Source organism: Dipodomys spectabilis, unplaced genomic scaffold (assembly GCF_019054845.1).
Source record: "Dipodomys spectabilis isolate Male_0828 unplaced genomic scaffold, ASM1905484v1 ptg000503l, whole genome shotgun sequence".
Taxonomy (NCBI): domain Eukaryota; kingdom Metazoa; phylum Chordata; class Mammalia; order Rodentia; family Heteromyidae; genus Dipodomys; species Dipodomys spectabilis.
Genome location: NW_024871180.1, coordinates 294,462 through 316,619, shown reverse-complemented (window position 1 = coordinate 316,619; position 22,158 = coordinate 294,462).

Here is a 22,158-nt window from a genome sequence, read left to right as displayed (position 1 = left end):
GCATTTTATGAGACTCATTGATTTGTAACTGGTTAGAATCCAGCCCGGGCAGAAAAAGGTCCGTGTGAGACTGTCACCTCTACTCAGCCACCAGAAGGATGAAAGAGCAAGCAGACCTGCTTTAGGATTCAATGGGACAGGGTGCTAGCCTTGAGCTGTAGAGCTGAGGGACAGCAGTCAGGCCCCGAGTTCAAGTCCAGCAACCAACTAAGGGAAATGCCAATGAGGCAAATTTCCCAGTGTGGCGAAGACACTCCTTGGATGAAAGCAATGGGGGAGCATCCAGAGACCGTAAGCAAATGCTTAGATGGCAGAAATAATGTCAGATCCTAGAGTCTTTTGTGTGTGGCCCTTCAAAAATTGGTCAGAGCCAGGAGGTCTTGGAAAGATAGTTTATAAGCATGCCTAATGTCTATGACTATCTACCTTGTAAGGGACAGGAACTTGTCAGTCATCTGTGATAGTACTAAAAGGCTAAATTTTTAAAATGTGGAGGATAGTTTAGATCCCAACCCCTGTATGTGCCAAAAGTTCTAATTGGCAGTAACTTTTGAGCTGACACAAGCTACATGAAATTCATCTGCTCAGGAAAAGTTTGTATACCTGAGAGTTTTTTTTCTATTGATATCTGTCTGAAGGCCTGCATAGGAAACTCAGACATTGTTAGGATTACAAGAGATCACATTCCTAAGCCATCCTTAAAGATCCTTTTGCAAAGCAGAAGGCTAAATAAGCAGCACTACTATAGCCAGAAAAAAGGTCTGTGCATTTGTCAAAAGTTAAAATGTTGTTCATCTAACCCTTGTAACCTCTTTGTAAAATAGGCTAAGATTATAGGTTGCTGGTTAGGTAGAGTCAACACCCCTGAGTCAGCTTGAAGAAGTAACAGAAGATGAATCTTCGCCCATCATCCCCATTTAAGAACAAAGGACCCGAGTATCTTTTTTAAAAATGTGACAAAATAGAATAGAGAGAAGGAAAAGGCATCGAAATAATAGTACAGGCCTGAGCCCTCTATATCTGCCTAGAAAATCCTAATCTTATTAAAAGTACGAGCTAGGTTAATTGTCCTAGGCTACTGTGTAAATAGTCTTAAAAAACTAGTTGGGTCATAGCCTGCCAAGCCTATGCAATGAATCCTTAACCAGTCTTTTTAGGAATTTGCAGCCCAGAACCAGGTGTGACAGTCCCTTGAAGCCACAGAGAGTCCCTGCTGCTGCTGCTGCTGCATACACTAACGAGTAAAGTTCAACGACAGCTTGACAGTCACCTGCAGGAAATTTACATCATCACCCAGACCATCTCCACCCTGATAAAAGTAGACTGAACTACTGCCTGATTCCGTCACCTGAGAATGCTTAATGGTTGAAAGCTGCTAAAACTAAGAACTTGTGGGACATTCTTTTGGTGATATCCAGTAACCTCTCTACTCCCACAGTGGTTATTTGGGACAAGGATATCACTGCTTTGCCATAGGCACTTCAGGGTCACAGCCTACTTTGGCTCTGGTATGGTAATTATCTGCTTCCTCCTGAGTGTGTTTTAAAGATAAAGTAGAGAATTTTTTAAATAAATGGAAGTAAGAGGAGGAATGAGACCCAGCCCTAATCTTAGCCTTAAAATCTTGCAAGCTTTTCATTCCACTGGTGCCTTGAGGCTTGCTGAGATTACTTGGTTCCACAAATCAAAGGAAAAATGAGCGGTTTTAAACTCTAGCCACAAAGGAGCTCAAGGAATTGTAAAGAATAGGAGTGTAATAAAGAAAGCCTTAGGAAGGAATTGGGGAAAAATTGGTATCCTCTAGATAAGAAAGGATTTAAAAAGTAAGGATTGTCTTAAAATGTTTGTAAAGAAGACAAACCACAGAAAGTTTAAGTATGTAGCAAATGGTATGAGTATGTCTTAAAATTGGAGCTCACGAGTACAGCTGGTATAAAGGTAAGTTAGCTGTGCTATACGGAGTCAGGATTGTTGGAAGAAAATGTAAGGACCTTTGTTACTGTTAAGTTTTGTTATTCATAATTGGACCTTGTAGACATTGTTGATCAGAACGGTCCATCTATTAGTTCTGAGATTCCAATACCAAACTGTAAATACGGAAAACTGTGCCAATTAGGGGACCATGATTGGTCCCTAATGCTCTAGAAGAGGAGAGAATGAAGAGTCACAGTAACTCCAATTTGAGATTACCCCTACCATCTTGTGTTAGGCTGCCCTCAGAGTAACCCCAAGAGAGAGAATAAAAACACAGGTTGCCACCAACCCTGCCCAACCTTAAGAAAGCAAACAGTTGCCCAAGTGTTCCAGGAACAGAACATACCAATAGTTCAGAAAAAGGGCATTGTGGTTAGGGTGGACTCAAACCAATCATGTAACTGCTTGTGTGGAAGTTCCCTAAACTTGTTTGTTCAAAACTATAAAAGCTGTGCTGATTTTGTGCTCAGGGACTCTTAGCGTCACTGGTTACCCAATGTGCAAAGGACCAAGCTTGAGCTTGCAAATATATGACTCTTTTGCTGTTGACATTGGTCATGGTCTCTGGTGGCCTTTTGGGGATTCCAAGTCCATACAACAGGGCATGATACAAAATGTCTCTTCCCAGGGAATTAAATAATGGTATTTATAGCTAAAATGATTTAGGGTCATTATTAACATCGAACACATGCGGAGGTTTATATTTATACCTCTTTCTCCCTCTCATTCTTTCTTCCACCAATTCTTTCTTTTCTTTTCTTTTCCTTCTTCTTTCCTTCCTTCCTTCATTCCTTCCTTCGTTCGTTCGTTCCTTCCTTCCTTTCTTCCTTTCCTCCTTCCTTCCTTCTTTCCTTCCTACCTTCCTTGCTGGCTTGCTTCCTTCCTTCCCTTCTCCCCTCCTCCTTCTCTACTCTCTTTTCTTTCTGTTTCTTTCTTCTCTTTTTTTCCTCTTTTAGGAAGTGAGTATGAATTTAGATATTTTGCTGGCTGAACAAGTATTCTACCATTAGAACTATCTTTCTTCAATTTAGTAATTTCCTCATAGCTTATCAATTTTGCTGAGGGCTGAACAGAGTCTAAGTTCCTCAACTCTGTCTGCCAAGTAACTCGATCACAAATGCATTGCAGCATGCCAGGCTTAGGATGATATGAGAATCTTATTGCGTTCCTTGCACACTTGTTCTGAACTGTGATCTTCTCAAATTCTAATTAGTGATGTGAGCTCCAATAGCCTGCCCTCAATATAGATTTTCTAAATGAAGGTTTGAAGGCAATTTCATTTTAATCTTTTTTTCGCCAGTCCAGGGGCTGTTATAATTGTATTTCTAGACAATTTTTGTACACATTAGCTTTAAAATGTTGCTTTACCACCTTTTTTTCCCTTTTTATTTTTCTTGGTCATGAGGCTTGAACTCCAGAGTCCTTACATTTTCCACCTGACCTTACGAATAAGGAAAGAGTCAAATTCAGTTTTTTGGTATAAAGTAACAAATTGTTTCCTGCAGAAATAAAAATAAATTTCACCTCCTGGCTCTAAGGTCTATGTCTTTTTAAGGTAACTACAGATATGTAAGTGGTATTATGTAAATTGTGTCATGGGTTTACAGCTGTATTGAAGAAAATACTCTTAGTATATCATTGGAAAACAGGGTTATTGAATAGTATCTCTATGAGAATGTTATTTGAACTAATCACACTAAGTTGAAAACTACATCTTAGTCCATCAAAATGTGGAAATTAACGATTTTATTTATAAGAAAATAATACCACCAAGAAAAGTGAGTATACATTAGAGAGACTGTAGGAATAACATTAGGGCTTTTACTGTCTCTACCTGTTTAATGTGGTTCTATTTCTTGATATTGAAACTCTCCTCTTGTTATTCTTACTGTATTTAATCCAATGCTGTTTATTACCATGTATTCAATGTGGGAAATCTAGCTTCAAGGCTATGAGATTTTTTTGGGGGGCGTGGGGGTCCGGTTGTGGGGCCTGAACTCTGGGCCTGGGTGCTGTCCCTCAGCTCTTCAGCTCAAGGCTAGCGCTCTACCACATAAGCCAGAGCGCCACTTCCGGCTTTTTTCTGTTTGCTTATGTGGTGCTGAGAAATCGAACCCAGGGCCTCAGGCATGCAAGGCAAGCGCTCTACCACTGAGCCACCTTCCCAGCCCAAAATCTAGCTTCAAAAATGTCTAAAGCTTTTTTCCTTTTCAAGCACAACATTGTAACTATCAGGGTAAACTCTGGTTATCATTATATTCACCAAAATTATTACTAACATCGTAAGTTCTAACTATTGAAAGTTGATATGTATCTATGATTTTGAAATTATTTGTCTGTTTATTAATAATTTTATTGTTACCATTGTGCATGCATCCATATTAAAATTTCGAACAAAGAAAGAAATAAAAAAACTAAACCATAACAGGTAGCTTGACTATATGCTTATAACAAATTGTAGAATAGATTTTTGAAGTATTGCAAATTCCTAACCAGTATGAATTAACTTCTTCTCTCCCCACCTCTACACACAAATATTTAAGAGTTTGAACAGAATTATTTCAAGTAAAATACTGTAAATGCTACTACACTATCATCGGTATATCGAAAATTCCCTTGAAAAAAATAAACTCTACATTCTATTTAAATATTAGTTACTTTATTCTAGGAAACTAGGAAAAATAGACTGCATATCTTTGAAATTAAAAAAAGGTTAAAAATAGTAGCATAAAGTTGTATAGGGAGTCTGTCTTCAGAAATATAGGTAGATAGATTAGATAGATAGATAGATAGATAGATAGATAGATAGATAGATAGATAGATAGATAGATAGATAGATAGATAGATAGATAGATTGATAGATAGATAGATAGATAGATAGATAGATAGATAGATAGATAGATAGATAGATAGATAGACAGACAGATAGACAGACAGATAGACAGACAGATAGACAGACAGATAGACAGACAGATAGACAGATAGATAGACAGATAGATAGACAGATAGATAGACAGATAGATAGACAGATAGATAGACAGATAGATAGACAGATAGATAGACAGATAGATTAGATAGATAGATAGATAGATAGATAGATAGATAGATAGATAGATAGATAGATAGATAGATAGATAGATAGATAGATAGATAGATAGATAGATAGATTGATAGATAGATAGATAGATAGATAGATAGATAGATAGATAGATAGATAGATAGATAGATAGATAGATAGATAGATAGATAGATAGATAGATAGATAGATAGATACTGTCTAGAAAGACATACATTTTTGGAGAGTGTCATCAGAAATATATACATATATCTAAATTTTTGTGTAGAACGATGTACATTATAGTGAAACAAAAATCTTAAGACATAATTAAAATTAAATAAATACATCAAACCAAGTGTCAGTGACTCAAGTCTATAATTCGAGCTATTCTGTGTAATTAGATCTTAAAATTGTGTTTGAAACTAGCCCAGACAGAAAAGTACTTGTTAGATTCTTATCTCCAATTAAACACTAAAAACAGGAATTAGCTCTGTGTCTCAAGTTGTATAGTGCTGGCTTTGAGCATAAGAAGGCTTAGAGACAATGCTCAGGCCTTTCAAACAATCACAGCAAAATATATCACATTAATTTCACATTAATTTCACAAAAGCATCTTTTAATTGCTGTGAACATTTCTTAGAAACATGAATACATGCCCCTGAAAAATATTAAGTAAAAATTATAGAATATTTACGTCTATGTAAAAGACATGACTATTTAGATTGAGATATCTAGGTAATGATTAGAAATTAAGAATAATATATTTGGACTGGTCTTTTATTCTACTTTATGATAGTAATAAAATGATATTTGTAATGATTATATAAAATTACTCTTGTTTTGAGGCTGGGAAGGTGGCTCAGTAGTAAAGCGCTTGCCTTGCACGGCTGAGGCCCTGGGTTCGATTCCTCAGCACCACATAAGCAAAAAGAAAAAAAGCCGGAAGTGGCTCTATGGCTCAAGTGGTAGAGTGCTAGCCTTGAGCTTAAGAGCTGAGGGACAGCGCCCAGGCCCAGAGTTCAGGCCCCACGTCCGGACCAAAAAAAAAAAAAATTACTCTTGTTTTGTATTTGAATTTTAATAAGTGATAAACATTTTTAAATGATTTCCATAGGAAAGGATCATTTACTCAATGGTATCAATTGTTTTGTAATTTCAAAATAATTAAGAAAATTATTCCAAGGCTGGTTTGCTCTAAGACTATATTTGTTTTCGTGTTCTAGTTTTCATATGTTCATAGAAATTAAAATTCCAAAAAAATTAATAGATGTTGGCATTCAGGAGCATCTTCATAGATACTAACATTGGAGTTGCTTAAATGGAATTGTTTTATTTCATTTATTATTTTCACAAATAAATCAACATGATTGTGTGTTTAGTTTCTTTTCACTGCTGTTGGCTCTTATCTTGAGAATAATGTTTTCCTAGCAAAGTAGAAAAAAGCATTTGGATTGAGTAAGTAGCATATAGTTTTCATAAAATACAGATGCATAGATTAGGGTCTTTTATCATTTGCTAAAAGTTTCTTCCAGAAAAGGTTATCAATTACTTATAAGTAATGCATAATTCCTAGATATTCCAGTTATCACATACACTTTTTGATTGAGTTATCTCTGCATAAACTCCAAAAAAGGACCAAAAAAACTCAAAATAAACAGAAATCACATCTTCATTTTAAAAGCTCTAGTTTACAAAGAATTTTTAGCCAACACCGAAAACATATTTTCAGGTATTCTGCAGTTTGTGTGAAGTATTTTTAACAATTTTTTTTGCTGACATGAAATTCACATGCAATATATTATCTACTTTTATTGTATACATTTTAGTGTTTTGGAAGTGAGTTGTACAATCATAGGTTTTCCAAGCCTAAGTTTCACAAACTTACATTTCTTCAAATAGGAATGCTGTAATTTTAGAACAGACATTAAAATAGATATAAAATTCAGTTACAGGAATTTGGCCAGCATATATCCTCTATACTGTGTCTTTTCAAATTTGTTTTGGGGGATTATTTCCAGGATCTCACACATATTATTCAAGTGCACTGTCAATGAACTACATTCCCTGTCCAAACATTTTTTTGTACTTCTCTTTCATACATACATAGGAATGTTATGGCTGAATAATATACACTTCTCTTTAACCTTATGAAGACTTGAAAACTTGCTTGCTAAAATGATTGCAGTATTATACAAATCATTGTGCTATGTCGAGTATATCAATTTCTGCACAAATTCATTACTATATTTTGTGTCATCTTTTTATATTATGGTCATACTAGTGAGTTTTCTTTTTCTTTTTTATTAGATACTAAAGAGCTTATTTCATATGCTCCTCCTATTAACTACTAATTTACATATGTTCTTTAAGAAATATCTTTTCTGGGAAAATTTTTATATAGAATTAGAAGGTATGAATGTACTTAAGACTCAGGATCATTGTAGCATTAACATTGCAGCATTAACAAATATGTGCCCTCTATCAGTTGGATATGTTTTCATTATTTTGATAGAATTATGAAAGATTATCAGTTGATATTAACCAGTTAATTCTTGATTATCTTTAGACTCTAATGCTTTACATGTCAAATTTTTAGGAAGCTTTACTGATCCAATGTCATGAATTTGTACATTTATCTTTTATAGGTTTTTACATCTCACATTTAGTTTCATAATCATTTTTTATTTTAAATTTTTGTATAAGGTTTGAGGTAGTAGTCTAAGATCATTTTAAATCTAGAGAGGCAATACTGCCATTACACCCACTTAAAATTCTATTTTTATTTCATAAAGTCATGACATCCTCTTCAAAATCTATTGACAATAAAACTAAGAAATTATTTTTCATAAATCTGTTACATTCTTCTATGTGTCGGTTCTTTCACTATTAAACATGGTAATAAGGTTCAAATCTAGTATGAGGACTCAAGCTACACCATTTTATAAAATTGTTCTGACTGACCTGTACTCCTTGAATTTACATACGATTATATTGAACAGGTGGACCAATATTCTACAGAGATATCTAGATGTTTGATAGTAACTCATATTTTGCACCTTGTGAAAACACAAGACGCCAGATATTATATATAGAAAAATGTCTTTAGAAAATGCTTGAAGCATCTAAAATTAATTTAGGAATGAGTTAAGTTATAGTTAACACTATAGCATAATAAAGTTGAATGATAACGACATGAGCTGTACTACAGGGGAGAGTGAGAGGGGATAGAATAGAATGATGGACCACATAGGAGATATGTGTAATTGCTATTGTGTTTCAAAGAACAGAAAGACTTCAGAGAAGAGAAGGAAGAAGATAATCAAAGTATTGTGAATCAAGATTCCTTTTATTCCACCTAATAATGTGGACTAATATTCAGAGAAGATGGGAAAAAATAAAATAGAAAATAAAGCATTGTATAGACCTGTTACAATGTAAAGAAATTATGATCACTAATTTCCAAAGAAATAAAAGAAAGAATAGATAAACTCCAAAGGCAAAAAGAATGAAGAGAGAAAAGAAGCAAATTAAAACCTATATCAATAACAAACACAAGAGTTTGGAAGTAGAAAAGCAGTGGAAATATTCTAAAAAATAATAAAATAACAATAAAAATTGCTATCATGTATATAATATGGATCATATTTTATCATATATAATTTTGTAAAAAACATACTAGGAATGAAAATTTAAAAGTCATAATTTAAAACAATATTTAAATTATAACTAGACATTATAGTTCAGTGGTAAACACTTGGCCCAGCATATGTGAAACAGTAGATTGATCACCCAAGCATTACAAAGCACACATACAAAAAAACCACATACACACACACACACACACACACACACACACACACACACACACACACACACCACATACACACATTTGGAATAATGATATTATCATATTTGCAGAGTAAAATATCACAAATAGTAAAAGTCAGTTAATATATTGAATCATAATATTTCTTGTACTATTTAAAATTCAGTAGAAATAAAATAGTCACAATATACTTGGATTCTTATAGATTAAGTAAATTAAAAATTGAGAAATAGAAGACATGAGAAACTTTACAAAGAGTTTTAAACAATAAACATTTTGAAACATGTATCCTTTTATTTTTACAAAAGATTGATGTTATTGGAATTTTAACTCAAGATTTAGAATATGAAAACCAGGTGCTCTATATCGTGCTAGGGATGGCTAAATCTCTATTCATTTCACTCTGGATATTTTTCGGGGGTCCTGTCGTGGGGCCTGAACTCAGGGCCTTTGCGCTGTCCCTCAGCTCTTCAGCTCAAGGCTAGTGTTCTACCACCAGCGCCATTTCCACCTTCTTTCTTTTTGCTTATGTGGTGCTGAGGAATCGATCCCAGGGCTTCATGCATGCAAGGCAAGCACTCTACCACTGAGACACCTTCGCAGCCCCACTTTGGATATTTTTGTACTAAGGTCTCATAGTTTCTCAGGCTCTCCCTATTTACAAATCCTACTTACAGTTCCTACCATAGCTAGAAAATGGAAGCCTCACATCACCATGCCCAGTTTTAACTTCTTTTTTTAATTCAAGTACAAATATTTACAAAAAAGTGCCTTTCTTAATAAAGTTTGTGCTTCTTGAAAAAAAATCTGGAAAAATATGTTTAGAACTTTAAGAAAATAAATTTATTTAAATTCACCAACCATATAAAAATTAAGAAAATAATCTCAGAAATTCACCTTAAATATTTTTATTTATTTATTTATTTTTAATTTTATTTTTTATTATTTGTGAACATACTGTACAGAGGGCTTACAATTACATGAGCAAGAATATGAGTACATTTCTTATCAAGCATTGCAGCCTCCTCCTTTGTTTACCCTTCACATATCTTCGCAGCCTTCCTCCTCCCCCCACCCCTCACAAAACTTGTAAAGTTCGTTTCCTACATGACAACTTGTACTTCTCACTGTTGCAACGGGTCCACCTGCATCCTTAAACGACTTGTTTTCCCCATATCCTCTACAAATTATACCGACATCAAATATAGTGAAAGCATGGGGGAGGGGCATACAAAGCATCACAGAAATAATCTTATAAATGCGTTAGAAACAATCGCATGAAAGAAAAATACTTTTAAATACATATCTAAGGGTTCATTTTCCTAACATCACATTATCTGATCTTTTCTTCTTGACTCAAACATATACTAGATATTGCAAATAAGGGAAACCATGGGACTTATGTTTCTTTGGGCTTGGCTTACTTAACTTAATATAATTTTTTCCGAGCCTTTCCATTTTCGAACAAATGGGGCAACGTCATTCTTTCTGATGGAGGCATAGAATTCCATTGTGTATATATACCACATTTTCTTGATCCATTCATCTACTGAGGGGCATCTGGGTTGGTTCCATATCTTAGGTATGGTAAATAATGCTGCAATAAACATAGTTGTGCTGGTAGCTTTAGTGTGGTCTTGTTTGTAAACATTTGGGTAAATGCCCAAAAGTGGGATTGCTGGGTCATAGGGGAGCTCTATGTGAAGTGTTTTGAGGAACCTCCATACTGTGGTTCAACAAGTTTACACTCCCACCAACAATGAAGTAAGGTTCCCTTCTGTCCACATCCCCTCCAGCATCTGTTGTTGTTAGAGTTCTTGATTTTTACCATACTAACTGGGTTGAGGTGGCATCTTAATGTTGTTTTGATTTGCATTTCTTTTATGGCTAGGGAGGCTGAGCATTTCTTCAAGTGTCTATTGGACATCCTTCTTTCTTCTTCAGAGAAGTTTCTCTTTAAGTCTTTCGCCCAATTATTTATTGGGCAGTGGTTTCTTTGAGAATTTGTTGTTGAGGGATTAAATTTTTTAAGTTCCAAGTATATTTTAGATATGAGACCCTTGTCCGTTGTATAGTTAGTGAAGATCTTCTCCCAATCAGTGGACTTTCTATTGATCTTGCTAGCTATGTCCTTTGCCATACAGAAGCTTTGCAACTTCATGCAATCCCATTTGTCCAACTTTTCTTTGATTTGTTGTGTTTCTGGGTCTCTATTAAGAAAATTTCGGCCTGAGCCAAGGAGACCTAGGGTTTCTCCTATTCCATCCTGTAATGTTTTCAGAGTGTCTGCTTTGACTCCGAGTTCTTTAATCCATTCGAAGTTGATTCTTTTGCAGGGTGATATATAAGGATCTAGCTTTAGTTTTCTACAAGTAGTTAACCAATTGTGCTAGCACCATTTACTGAACAGGCTGTCTTTCTTCTATTCTATGTTTTTAGCTTCCTTATCAAAGATTAGATTGCTATAGGTCTGTAGGTTCATTTCTGGGTTTTCAATTCTATTCCATTGGTCCTGAGGTCTGTTCTTATGCCAATACCAAGCTGTTTATATTACTATGAATTTATAGTAGAGTTTGAAATTTGGTATTGATATTCCTCCAGCAGTGTTCTTTCCGTTGAGGGGCGTTTTGCTAATCGGGGTCTTTTATTGTTCCATATGAATTTTTGGATTGCCTCTTCTATTTCCTTGAAGAATGAGGTTGGAATTTTGATAGGTATTGCACTGAATTTAGATGGTTATCTCAATAGATGCAGAAAAAGCATTCGACAACATCCAACACCCCTTTATGATGAAGGTTTTGGAAAAATTAGGAATCCATGGAACATTCCTCAATACAATAAAGTCTGTATATGACAAACCTACAGTCAGCATTATACTTAATGGTGAAAAACTAAAGCCATTTCCTGTTAACTCAGGAACAAGACAAGGAGGTCTACTCTCTCCACTTCTCTTCAATCTAGTATTAGAATGCCTAGTCACAGGAATAAGAAAAGATGCAAACATAAAGGTGATCCAAATAGGGAAAGAAGAAATAAAACTCTCCCTCTTTGCAGATGACATGATCTTGTATTTAAAGAATCCCATAGACTCCACTCCCAAATTTCTCAAGCTGATTCAAAACTTTGGCAAAGTAGCAGGGTATAAAATTTTCCCCTCCAAATCAATGGCTTTTCTGTATGCCAACAATGACAAAAGTATGACTGAAATTAGGAAAGCAACTCCATGTGTAATAGCCCCACAAAAATAAAATGCCTAAGAATTAACTTAACCAAAGAAGTGAAGGACCTTTATGATGAAAATTTTAAAATCTTAAAAAAGGAAATCAAAACAGAACTTAGAAAATGGCAAAACCTCCCATGCTCCTGGATTGGAAATATTAACATCATGAAAATGGCAATACGTTAAATATTTTTAAAGCAACATATATGTATCTGAATAATTTACATGTGTAAAAATCATGCAAAATTAAATTAACTAATCCTACAACTCTGAAAAAAGAATTAACCAAAAAAAAATAAAGTTCAAAATTTGAAATTTAGAAAATAAAATGAAATGTACTCTTTAGTTGACTTAAGTAACTGTAAACCCACCGTATATCAATTTTATAATAAAAAATGCATGAATAAAGAAAGCAAAATTACTGATTGATCAATAGCAACACCAAAAGCATCAGTAGTTGTTTGAGTGTACAAAAAAAAATTGATGAAGTGGATAATAATATTCTTTCCATAAAAAATGTACTCATTACCTTACTTATGTAACTGTAACCCCCCTGTACATTACCTTTACAATGAAATTAAATTGAAATTAAAAATAAAAAATAATATACCAATTAAGAATTCTTAGAAGCCATTGGTTAAAAACCTTGTAAAAAACTGTCCCAAGAACCCAAGGAATATACTTTGATGATACTATTTGAATACTTAAACTTCAGCAGAGAAGCCAAAATTTAAAAAAACTGTTACAAAGTAAAGTAACAAATCAGAATTTATTACTATAATAATCATCAGATAAATTTTTAGTGGTAGTGAAATATGTAAGTTATGAGGTAATTTGCCATTTGTTTTCACTTAATACATGAGAAAAAATTTTCTAGGTCTTTTAAAATATATCATAAGTTAATGAAGAAACTATTCTTTCACATCAGATAAAGATTATATTAGAGCAAAGAACAGATTGTAATACGTTTTTGGACGTTAATATATATACCTATTTTGGTTGTGGGCAATTATGGGGATTTCAACTTGGGCTATTTTTCTTGCTAGGCTGACGTCATATCAGTGGTTAATTTTAGGATATGGGTTCCTTTTCCACAAGAACATGCTCCTGATCTGTCCTTTTAGCCTTCCCATCATTAATGGCATCAGAGTTGCACACCAACTTTCTAGCTTCCTACCTTGGCTGGCGTTGATCCTGCAGTCCTTCCAATCTTAGTCTCTAGATAGTGCAGGATGGTGGAAATGATCCAATGCACCCAGCTATAGATTGAGAAGGAAGTCCACTAAAATTTGGCCTGGTTTCTGTTTAAGTAGTTAAGAGTACAGATTGGAGCCCCTGCTGCCAAGCAGTAATAGTATTTTTAAAGCAATTAGACGTATTATAACTTAGGCTTATGATTACCCCAGGAAAGATTAAAAGAGCAATGAACCATAGAGGACAAGAAGAATTTAACTAGCGACTCAGAGGCTGAATCAGCTTAGCTAGGTACTCAGGAGGCTGAGTTCTAAAGACCACTGTTCAAAATGGTAGACCACTATCCTTGGTCACACAAGCTTAGGGATAGTGCCCAGGCACTATCAAGCCTCAGGAATGATGAATGTATGCATGAGCACATGCAATCATATATAGTTATATATTTTATATTTATACGTGCTGATTTTGTATTTCACACAGTGAATCTTACTAAAATTAATTGATAATTTGACAAATAACTTGATATTTATGTCAATAAATAGATTGGAATATAAATAAATAGGTTTAGAATATATATTAGGATATAAAAAGTATCAATGCAATATCTTCGGTATAAACTTGTGATACGTTCTAAGTGTTCTTGGTCTTTAAGAATTCACATGGTAAAAACTTTGTTGTTTTCCTCTAATCTATAAGGGATTTTACTCTGCTGCTGTCTTTATTGTTTTAACTACCTGGTCCCAAACTCTTTTTCTCCATATTTCTGAAGCATTCCTACTGATTATATCCAAATTTTGCTGACATGATGTCTAAAAAGTATTGTTCTTCTGCAGGTCCCACAGATCCTAGGATCCCAGGTCCCAGTTATCCGCATCACCAGATAACAAGGTAAGAATTCTCACCTAAGCCCATGCAACATGCCAACAAAAAGTAATTGAAAGCCCATCTCAATTTATCATTTCCTATAATATTTCAGGGCCCCAATTCCTTAAGACACAAAAAGTAGCAGTAAGCAACTGTGAAGTGCAAGGCATCTTAAAATGAAAGATGATATCAAAAAACCTGAGAAAAAGTACAGTAATTCAAAATTTCAATTTACAAATGACCAGCCCATATGAGTAAAAAGATCACAAATGTCACAAGATTATTTTTAATACCCCTCCCCTAATGATTAATGAAAAATTTCAGTCCTGAGTAAGTAGGCCAAAAAATATTTCCTGGAATGATAGATCAATAATTGGTCTACCAAGGCTAGGTAAACGACTTAGAAGTCAAATATAATTCAGTAAAACATTAATTGAGAAGATCATTAGTGCTTCAAAACATTGGTACTTCAGTAAAACTTGGTTCTGCAGTATAAAAAAGTTGTCATTCTCAAAACAATGATAACATACATTTAATCTCCTGAAAGTATATTACTTTTCAAATAAACTTTTTAAAATCATACACCAAAATAACATTTGACAAGTTGATGATACTTAGTGACATTACAAGTTTTTCATGTGTAGGGAGCAAATTACAATGGAGTTGATTTGTTTACCCAGCACTAATGCCAAACAGGTTCAACCATTCATTAAAGTGTAGAAATAATACCCCACACCATTTGTCTTGTTCAGTAGGTGCCTTCCAGAAATGTGTTAAATAGATCAGCCACCCATATTTCAAACCCAAACATCAGTTAATAAAATAAATTTCATCACATAAGGTACATTTAAAAAAGTCAAGAATAGTTGCCTTATCATATGGTGTTTTATGTGTTTCCCTTTCTGTCTAACATAGTAAAAAATATGATTTTAAATCTTCAATATGGGTACTCATCAAAGGTGTCACAAACATAAAATCTGTCTTGTATTTTCATCATATTCCTCTATAGTAGTAAACTGTAGTTTTCTCCTTTTTGCAAAACTTGTAGGTAGTAGAAAATATTATCCCATGTAAAAAAAAAATAATCGCAAACAATTGTACAAATCCATTTATAAAAACTGGTAGTTAGGAATACATTCTAAGCCATTTTTAAACTTTCTTGTTGACTAAAGATTAATCTTCCAAATGGAGGAGAATTAAATCATGTCTAGGTGCTTCACGTCTCCAGTCTTGCAAATTGTTATTGCAGATGAATGAATTATGGAAATATAAGCTGACATCAGTTCAAGTATATTCAGGATTGAAACTCCATGGAATGTATATAAGCCTTTAAAAGTATTAACAGACAGTTTAACAGAATGACTATCAGGAAGTTGAAACCAGAGAGGAATAATTGTAAACATATAGAATGAATGAAAAATAGAACAAGAGGAAAGTCAAGCTAGAATACTCAATGTACACATATGATAAAGGAAGTAGTAAATCTGAAATAAATCTTGGAGAAGAAGTTGATTGAGAATGATAGAAGGAGTGACTCTGATCCAGGAGCATTTGACAATTAGATGGACATATTTAATTGTAACACACTTGCACAAACTTCTGAAATTCAGTTAAAAACACAACAACAAACAAAAACACACAAAAATCACAACCAAACAGCAATCTCTAGAGAGTATGAATATGACCTCTCAAAATTTTAAACAGTTAATGAAAGGCAGTCTTGGGAAAAGCAAATGAAGCTGTTCAAAAGGGTAGTTTGGGGTAGGGGAGAATTTTGAACAGATTTAAATAGATTGTCTAAGGTTATAAATCACCAATATCTGCTGCAAATATTTTCTTCTGAGTTTTCTTTGTCTGAACTGAATACTCCAGTCCTGAGACACTCTTGATAGCTTGTGAAGATAGAATGGAAGAAACAAGACCAAGAACCCATTATTCCAATGTAGACAAAACAGTCCATTAAACTTCACACTTGTATTTGGTTGCCACGAAAACCCAACATCTATGTTAATGAGGACAAACTTTAATGTAAAACTTTGTCTCCAAAACCCAGTCCAAGAAGCTGACATCACAAATATTTAGCTATTCGTTTTTCTTTTTCTTTTACCTTTAAAGTCTTCCTGTGTCTAAAGTTCCCACAAAAATAAGTACTCCACCAATTTTTGGTTCAATCTCTTCTAAACTCAAAGATATATTTTGCTAACAAGATGCTTAGAGGAAACCGAAGTATACTCCACTTTTATCTTCTCTCTTAATACTTTCCTTAGATACAATATCAGAAACAGTGAAGTTATTCTTTGTAAAATTAGTTCAATAGATTCTTTTTCTCTTGGTCTTGCATTTGCTCAACAAGGTGCATGAAGACGACCAGACTTAAATCACCCATACCTTGTATGACAGTGTTTCTTACAACGGACAATACTTATTTGTCCTACTTCGACGTCCTCCTCTTAGCTCTTGCCTGATTTCCAATTAATTACAGCTTCTTGACTTCAAATCTTGTCAAGCTGAAGGACTATAAGGCCTACCCCAATGCTACATTGTCATGGTTTCTCTTATTAAACTCTTTTATTTGGATGTGGAATTTATTTTCATGTCTTCATTCAGTCGGTTCTGAATTGTAGTGAGCCAAATAGGCTCTGTAAAATCACTTTAGGTACCAAAAATATTAACACAATCTATATCAAAAAGTTTTGGCCTCCCTCCACTGCTGAAGCCAATATGCTTAGCTAGGGCTTCTAAGAATGCCTTTTCTTACCTTTTCAATTTGCTCAATTCTTTTCTTTTTTGGGGGGGGTTTCATCGAAGGGCCTGAACTCTGGGCCTGGGCACTGTCCCTCAGCTCTTCAGCTCAAGGCTAGCATTCTAGCTACAACACCACTTCTGGCTTTTTTTTTCTTTTTGCTTATGTGGGGCTGAGGAATCGAACACAGGGCCTCATGCATGCAAGGCAAGCTCTCTACCACTGAGCCACCTTCCCAGCCCTGCTCAATTCTTTTCTGATCCCAAAACTTTTTGGCTTATGTAATAATGGAAGTCTTCACTATCTCATGTTAATAAGGATATTATATTTTGTGAACTACTTAGAAATGTGAAATAATTGGTTTGAAGAATCCAATCTGATGTTTTTCTGTGTTTCACTGCTTCATGCGCAAAGACATTGTGGAAAGTATTGCAAACAGAAAAATGTAACCCCAATACCTTCTTTCATTGTGGAGGGCACTTTCTCCCTAAATATTTTGACCCAAATTATCTTTTTCAGAGAATTACTGTTTGGTAATCAAAGGTCAATTCACCAATTTTGCTGTCTTATTTTTTTTAAGAACTTTGAATTTAAATTCCACTAGAACCTTGTTTCACACAATTAGAGTATATTTCCTGGGTAAGGAGAAATCTCAAGGGAACCTACAGTATTTATAGCATGGTTTTTGAGGTTTGTTTGTTTATAGTGAAAATGATCCGTCTTCACCCACATTGCACCCTCTCTGCTAAATCTCCATGAATTTCTTTGAATGAAAGCCTATTTTACCAGGCAATCTTAAATTTTCTTAATAGGCTATGTTATTAAAAAGTTTGAACAATTATACTTTACCTGCCATAATTTTTTTTCTTTTGAAAATACTGTACAGAAGGGTTACAATTACATGGGCAAGATAATGAGTACATTTCTTATCAAGCATTGTAGCCTCCTCCTTTGTTTCCCCTTCCCATCCCTTCCCATCCTCCCCCTGCCCCCCCCACCAAATCCTCCCGGCTCCCCCCCCCCCCGCATCAAAATTGTAAAGTTCGTTTTCGACATAACGACTTGTATATCACATTGTTGGAATGGGTCCACCTGTATCCCTATTTAAACAATTTGTTTTTCCCCTTCTCCTCCACAAATTATACCGACATCAAATACAGTGAAAGCAGGTGTTATACTGTGGGGGAGGGACATACAAAGCAATGAAGAAATAATCTTATAAATGTGTTAGAAACAATCGCATGAAAGAAAAAAATAACATTTGAATACATATCTTAGGGTTCATTTCCCTAACATCACCTTATCTGACCTTTTCTGCTTGACTCAGACATATACTAGATATTGCAAATAAGGGAAACCCTGGGACCTATGTTTCTTTGGGCCTGACTTACTTCACTTAATATAATTTTTCCCAACTCTTTCCATTTCCTAACAAATGGGGCAATGCCATTCTTTCTGATGGAGGCACAGAATTCCATTGTGCATATATACCACATTTTCTTGATCCATTCATCTACTGAGGGACATCTGGGTTGGTTCCATATCTTAGCTATAGTAAATAGTGCTGCAATAAACATAGTCGTGTGTGTGTGTGTGTGTGTATGTGTGATTGTGTGTGTGTGTGTGTGTGTGTGTGTGTGTGAGAGAGAGAGAGAGAGAGAGAGAGAGAGAGAGAGAGAGAGAGAGAGTTTCGGAGATACCTACCCCCATCTCTGAAGTGCCTCATCCTCCCAGTGGTTAGTACATCCAGGATCCCCACCCCAAGGGAGGTGGGTAGGGGAGGGTACATAAGGTTACATTGAGTGGGATGATCTGAATTCTATCCTGAAACTGAAGCCTGGAGAGCTAATGGAGAGAAGGGGAGGTTTAGAGGAGCATCAAAGGAAGCCCCTTACTTTTGGCTACAAGTACCAGAGAGAAGACTGAATCCATTCTTTTTGGTAGTAAGATAATTCGTGCCCACTATTCATTTATTTTATTATTTTTTTGTGAGTCCTAGGGCAGGGTTTCAGGGCCTCAGTGTCTTCCCTAAGCTTCTTTCATTCAAGGCTGAGGCACTACCACTTGAGCCACAGAACTACATCTGGCTTTTTTCTGGTGGGGGGAGGTGGTTTTTGGGAGATAAGAATATTACAGACTCTCCTGCCTGCACTGGCCCTTAGTCATTGCCATCAGACCTCAGCCTCCTGAATAGCCAGGATGATGGGTGGGAGCCACCAGTACCTGAAGGCCACCATCCATTTATATTCCCCTAGGGCCAGTGCCGGCCACCTGCACTGCACCCCCCTTATTGTGAGTGGGAAGTAATCATGGGTGTGTTTGATACTTCAACAGCCTGCCTACTTACCTTTGAGCATTGTTCCTGATCAGTTTGATGGCAGCTACTTCCTTATCCACAGCAATGACTTGGCTTTGTCACAAGAACAAATGTACCCCAAGAGGTGTCATGTCTGGAGTCTTTCCTCTGCACACCGCCCCCCTCCCTGAAATAACACACCCCAGCAAAGAGAAGTAGACATAGAATGAATTCATTTTCTTATAATCGGGGTCTGGCCAGATAGATGGCGGTGAGGATCAGAGGCCCAGGATCATGCTGGGTGGTTGGACAACACAATGCCTCCTCATCCAATTTCCTTTAACTGTCTTAGCAGAGGGTAGTGGGGAAGTACACAGAGGATGGATGGACGATGAATAAACATAATGTTCTAGCCCTGGCACAGAGGGGCTTACCTCAGGGAGCTATTTCAAAAGGCTGAGCAAGACAGCTCCTGACCCACAGCCCACTCCAGAATGAGAGGGTCACCGTGGGTCCCAGCCACATGGAGACGCTGAGCCACCTCCTGCAGGATCCATTCAACCAGTTCCTGAAAGAGAGACAGAGAGAGAGAGAGAGAGAGAGAGAGAGAAAGAGTGAGAGAGAGTGAGAGAGAGAGGAGAGGGAGAGAGAGGGAGAGAGAGAGAGAAAGAAAGAAAGGAAGAAAGAAAGAAAGAAAGAGAGAGAGAGAGAGAAAGAGAGAAAGAAAGTCAGAATTGGAATTATGCCTGATGCCAGTGGCACAGGCATAATGCTATACAGGAAAATGAGATATGAGGATCATGGTTTAGAGCCAGCGCAGGCAGGAACGGCCTATGAGACTCTTATCTCCAAAGAAACACCAGAAATCCAGAAGTGGTGCTGAGGGCTCAAGTGGTAGAGCGCCTGCCTTGAACTGAGGAGCTAGGGGACAGCGCCCAGGACCAGAGTTCAAGCCCCAGGACTGACAAGAAGTGGACTTTCCACCACAACAAGTGGACTGAATAGCAGCCATTGTCATAGGGAGCATGGCAGAGAAGTCAGGCTGAGCTTCCTGTAAACTGAGGGTCATGAATAGGTCACCCAGCTTCTTCGTGCCTCATTTGCCCCAGCTGCAAAATTGAACACACTGAAGGATCCCCTTCCTCATGGGGATAGGGTAAGGATGACAGAGAGCCATGTTTTGTTTCATAATCCCATACCTGTTGCACGATAAATAACAGGCCCCATCTGAGCCCTTGCAGGATATCTTCCTGACATATGCTCACAGAATTTCCAAGAACCATATCTTGCAAATGCTCCTTCTATGCCTGTCCCTGCCCCAGTGATCCCCCTATATTGATCCCTTGTTTCCTCACAACTGTCCCAGGAGTATACTGAGGTCCAATGGTCAAGGCCCAGAGCTTCACCTGTGGTCAAGAATCAGCTGCTGTGGGCTAAGAGTTTTGGACTATCTATCTAAACCGATGACTAAACGTGGTGCAACCTGTCTAGCATCCTGATGCAGAGAACCAGTCATGGTGGCCAACACCTGTCACAGGAGGATCGTGATCCAGCCCTGCCTGAGCATATATTGAGTCTCTATCTCGGAAATGCCCAAGACAGAAAGGCTTGGCTTTCATGGTAGAATACCTGACTGGCAAGCCTAAGGCCTTGAGTTAAAACTCTAATATACCAAAAAGAATCAGAGGCCCGATGCCACAGACTCATGCCTATAATCCTAGCTACTCAGAAGGCTGAGATCTGAAGATCATAGGTCAAGATTTAAAATAGGGTTGGCCTCACCCATCAGACTTCATGATGAGAAGACCCAGAGTCTGACCCATCCAGTGCGCTCCATAGTAACAGAACTGGCATACTTACTAAGTGCTGGCCATACTCTCTGTCCCCCTGTGGAGGCACCCCCTGTGGGCCCCGCCCCCAGGTCCTCCCAAGCTCCCTCTGCCACCAACCAGGGACAAGGGAGAAGACAGCTCCAGGGAACACAGACCCCTTGGTCTTATAATTTAAGCGTTTCACCCTTCCAGGCCCCCAAACCTAAGACAAAACATCAATGCACCCCCCAAAGATAGCAGTTAGAAGTTACGAAAGGGTCCAGCGCTCCTTGTTGGAACCCACTTCTACACACACACACACACACACACACACACACAAATCCGGCACAGGTAGTTCATGTCTGTCATCCTAGCTACACAGGAGGCTGTGGTCTAAGTATCACAGTTCAAAGCCAGCCTATGCAGGAAAGGCTCAGAGGCTCTTATCTACAGTGAACTACGAAATGGTTAGAGATTGACGTGTGGCTCAAGTGTCAAAACAGTAGCTTTGAGCTCAGAAGGTAAGGAACAACACCTATGCCCTGAGTTCAAGGCCCAGTTCTTCTACTTACAAACACACACAGACACAGACACAGATACAACACACACACACACACACACACACACAGCCCAAGGCTTCAGCAGTCCCTGAGAACAGAACCATGAACTCATTCCATTAGGATCACATCCCACCCCCAAGAAGGTGTCACTACTGACGTCAGACCGACTGTAGACAAAACATTGAGCCTCTCATATATCTGGAATGTCTCATAGACCAGCATGGCATTTCATACCGTACACACTGCTATGCAGAAAACTTAGCCACCTCTTTTTTTGTTGTTAGTCATGGGGTTTGAACTCTGGGCCAGGTCACTGTCCCTCAACTTTTCAGCTGAGGTGAGCACTCTCCCACTTAAGCCACAGCACCACTTCCTGTTCTCTGGTGGTCCATTGGACATCAAGTCTCACAGACTTTTCTGCCCAAGCTGGCTCTGAACCATGGTTTTCACATCTCAGCTTTCTGAGTAACTAGGATGACAGTTGTGAGCCACTGGAGAATTCCGGTTGCAGCCACCTTCACATACCCAGAGGAAAACCATCTCATAAGGCCACAAACTTCTTGCAACCCTTCACTTCAGACTTTGTCACCAAGCATCCAAATCCATCCTTTA